General features: G+C 52.3%; 1 long non-coding RNA gene across 2 annotated transcripts; it reads left to right on the top strand.

Moving 5' to 3' along the window:
* Nucleotides 1-1568: 1568 nt before the first annotated feature.
* Nucleotides 1569-2961, top strand: LOC118925666 (uncharacterized). 2 transcript variants are annotated; one of them, XR_008994294.1, is made up of 2 exons: nt 1569-1631; nt 2197-2961. It is a non-coding gene; the product is annotated as an uncharacterized LOC118925666 (long non-coding RNA). The 2 variants fall into 2 exon arrangements; XR_005030143.2 differs by lacking the exon at nt 1569-1631 and adding an exon at nt 1755-2071.
* The last annotated feature ends 1065 nt before the right edge of the window (nt 2962-4026 follow it).

Below are 4026 nucleotides of genomic sequence, written 5' to 3'. Positions count from 1 at the left end.
AGGGAGAGGAACACCCTAGGGTGTATGTGAGCCTCTAGCAGGTCTGTCGAGCCCAAAGCCATTTAGAGTCACTGGAGTCTAAGGGGTAAGGAGGGACCTAAGGGTGGGTGGCAGGGAGGGAAGGACCAAATCCTGAAGCCACCGGAAGGACTCAGTTTTTATGTCCGAGACGAATGGGGCATTGCTGAAGAATTTTGAGCAAGGGAGGGATGAAGTCAGACTTAAATGTTAGAAAAATTACTCTGACAGTTTTGTGGAAGGCGTTTCAGAGGGAAGCAGGGAGAAAAGCAATGAACCTAACACAGTGACCGGGATGTAGAGCAGAGACAGCTGCAGAGGAGAGTCAGAATGAACCCACTGGGTATGGGGAAGCGTCAAGCAACCAGACTTGGCTTCTAGCTCAGCAGCTGGGTGCGTGTGGTGGCACCGCAGACTGTGATGGGTAGTAACATACCCTGCCTTACATGGGGGAGTCTGGGATGTATTGTGTGTTTTTCCAGGTATGTTGGATGGAGGGAACCCTAACACAGAGGTGACAGTCCCTGGATACTATCTTAGTTGCTCAAGTCAGGGTGGGGTCTGCAAGCGTCTGTAATCAGTTTATAGGCTTGGTTCCTACTGACTTTGGGAAGTGCAGGGTACAGGCTGCACTGAATTCTCATGCAGCCACAGAGCCCCTGGGCTTCTCAGACTCTTCAAATGACCCCTGGGTGGGATCGGTGCGGAGGGAACCGGGCCTTTCTGTCCCATCTCCTTTGGCCGCTGCTGCTAGCGGCACATATTCTAGTGGTCAAAGCCGCAGTCTACCCCGAAGGGGAAAAAGACCTCTCTTTTGTTTTTGGAAGGAGGCTACAGGAGGACTGAGTATATGCAGATGCCTTAGGCATCCTGTGGGTCAGGGAAGTGAGGGGGGCAGTCCGGAGCCCCGTGTCCATCTGGGACCCAGCCAGACCTCACGAAGAGCATTCTCCAAACCTGGGGGTGGGGGAGGAAGAGAACTTCAAGGAGCCTTGTCATTGCTCTGGCTGTGGGAATGGATGCTGGGGACGTTGGTCTCCCCACCGCCCCAGGGAGCTCAGCCTTCCTTCCCGGGCGACACCAGGCACTAAGTGGGGGACAGTGGCAGAGTCCGGCCAGCCCGCGAGTGACCCGAGGAAGGGCGGCTGCGCTGGGATGGTGTGGGCAGCCTTGACTTTGCAGGACCCCCTGCCCTTCTTGAGGGTCTCAGCTCAGCCTGCCTCCAGAGACCGGAATGTCAGGATATGTGGGCGGGAAGTGAACTGAACATGCGACGTAATGAAGATGGGTTCTCTGGTTAGGAAGTGCTGTGAGATTATGGTAAAAAGAATTCTAAATTAAGTGCAGTGTCATTCTCATGACAGATGCAGGGAGCCTTTGACCGCCCAGAGGGAGGGAGCCGCTTTTCAGGTGAAACCAGTCCCGCAGCCCTGGCCGAGTGGGCGGCGGGCTGATCAGGGCGATTCAGCAGACCGCTGAGTGCCTGCGACATGCCAGGCACTGTGTCAGGAACAGAAGGTCCAGCGGGGGGGGGTTCCCTGCTCTCGGGGCGCTCACTGGCCGTCGGGCAGGCGGGCATCTTTTCAGGTGATTGTTGTACACATCGGAACGGAGTAAGTGATCTGGGGAAGATGTCAATCAGCTGCAGGGGGATGCAGCGCAGTAGAAGTGCTCTGTGCTCTGCAGGAGACACCGGTTTCAGGAAAGAACTGGTGCAGAGGAGAGAGTGCCAGCGAGGACAGGCAGCACGGCTGCCCAGTAGGAACCAGAAGGTTCTCAGAGGGCCCATCCTCACACTGCCGGATGGGGGGCACAGCAGGGGGTCCCTGTGGTTAGCTTGGTTCCCTCAGGGTCTTGGGATCTGGGGCGGTTGCTTGTTCCCACTTAGAAAGTTGAACACCTGACTGTGTTTGAAACAGGCCAACCAGGGGCTGGTCCTCGCCAACAGTGTCCGCAGGAGGGGGGGAAACACACGGGCCTCTGCTCTTTCAGAATTAAATGGCTATGCCTGAAAAGGAGAAGAGTGGAGTGTCCTGGTGTGTCCACTGCTGTGGTTAGTTAGCATTTACTGAGGGCCCTCCCGGGGCTGCAGAAACTCCCTGCACACAGGAATGTGGAAAGATGGGGGAGATCCCGAAGCCGTTTCTATTGCTTAAATATGACGCTGCTATTTTTCAGGGACCCTGAAGGCACGGAAGCCACTCATCTAACACAGCATTTCTCCTGGGCCTCTGCTCTGTGCAAGTCAGGACAAATCGCAGTCTTCTTGAGAAGACATATATTCTCTGAGACACATATTTCTGAAAACTTGAGTCAAGTATACACAACTCATTTTTGTTCAGTGACTGCTTCTGGACATGATTCAGATTGTTATGCAGCCTTTTCTGGGTCACCAGAGCTGCTCCTAGGAAAAGTGGGAAAATGCAGAGGTGACCCCACAGGCCCTGCAGGGGGTTGGCATGGCGTGGGGAGTGTGGACGAGGCAGGAAGTCACATTTCCTGCCTATGTCCTCTGGGCACTGCGCTGGGCACTTGCAGGCAGTGTGTCAGCTAGTCCTTGGGACTCTAGGATGAAGTAGGTGGCATTCCTACGGAAAGATGAAGAAACCAAGACTCAGAGAGGTTAAGTCACTTGCCAAGGGCCTGTCTACTCAGCAGTGACGCCCGGTGATTCACAGGCCGGAAGCCAGGGCTCGCACCTCCCTGCCCGTTGGCTCTTGCAGCGAGCGCTGCTTTTCAGAAAACAGTGCTGTTCTTTCATTGTGCTGATCCAGGAAAGGGGAAGGTCGAGCATTACTCCAGCAGTGCCCTTGCTCCTGCCAGGGCAGAACTTTCACACTGTTTTGGTCCACGGCTGTATTAAGAAATACATTGGACAGGAAGCCCCTGTTCAGTTTTATACATAAAATTTCAAAATGTTTCATAAAACCATTCTTACATTTATTAAGTGTGAACTGCTCTGTTCTTCTGTTGAAGTGGTGTGTTCTGTTTGCTCAAGGAGAAAAAAAATGCTGGCCCTTAGCCCCCTGTTTGGGGGTGGCCTGCACAGAGGAGGCACTCATTGGGTGTAGCAAGCCGGGGGGCTTTCTTGTAGCTTTGGACCAAGGAGTTTTGACAACCTCCTTTCTCTTTTGCATACACCCCTCTGGCTGAGGGCACGATGTTACCCTTTCACAACTTATTTTTCCCACAAAGCCTGTCTGCTTCTACACAAGAGAAATGGGTGGAACTATTTCCCTGTGTTCCAGAGCCTTCCACTGTACCTTGTGTGTAGAGTCACACACCAGCATAGATCCTGCTTCGTGGGCCTCCATCGGGACAGAGGGCTCCAGGCAGCCCTCAGGCTGGAAGGAGTTTTGAATGTGAGGGAGTTGATCATGTCTGCTTTTCAAAGCTGTTTTCCTTGTCTAGGTTGTATATGGAGATTCTCCCTTGTGACTCTGACCTGTGAGTAAATAGAACTTTTAAAACAACCATTTAAATTATGCTGGACTTGTGGTCTCAAACCTGAATTGTTTGAGCGGATCGGAGAGAGAAAGGTGGAGATTGAGGAGGTGGGCTTTGTGCACATCCGCCCTGACGGACTCCCACCTGAGGGTCGCACTTGCCAGACTTGTGGGAAGAAACCTGCAGGAATACCCTGCTTGAAGGTCATTTGCGTGCTATGTAGTGCTAGACAAATATGAGCAATTATGGCTATTAAGTGGGATGGCGCGTAAGGGCAAGCCCTCTATCCTGCGTGTAAAAGATGGCAGCTCTTTTCTTGACATAGCAGGGCCTGTCACAAATCATTGCAGTTTTACCCGACCACAAACATTGCTGCTGTTTATTTGGCCAATAAATCAAATCCATATTGATTTCCTATTATATGCTAAGTTTTGTGGCAGGCTCTGTGGAGGTTGAGAAAAAAATGAGATGTGGATTCTGCGCTTCAGGTGCTTATAAACTATCTTTAGGAGAAGAGAAATTAACGAAGCAGATTGTACACAGTCCGCGATGGCAAGTGAC

The sequence above is a fragment of the Manis pentadactyla genome, chromosome 16 (genome assembly GCF_030020395.1).
Source record: "Manis pentadactyla isolate mManPen7 chromosome 16, mManPen7.hap1, whole genome shotgun sequence".
Classification (NCBI taxonomy): domain Eukaryota; kingdom Metazoa; phylum Chordata; class Mammalia; order Pholidota; family Manidae; genus Manis; species Manis pentadactyla.
The sequence above is the reverse complement of the archived record's forward strand: the minus strand, read 5'-3'. Positions and strand labels throughout refer to the sequence as shown.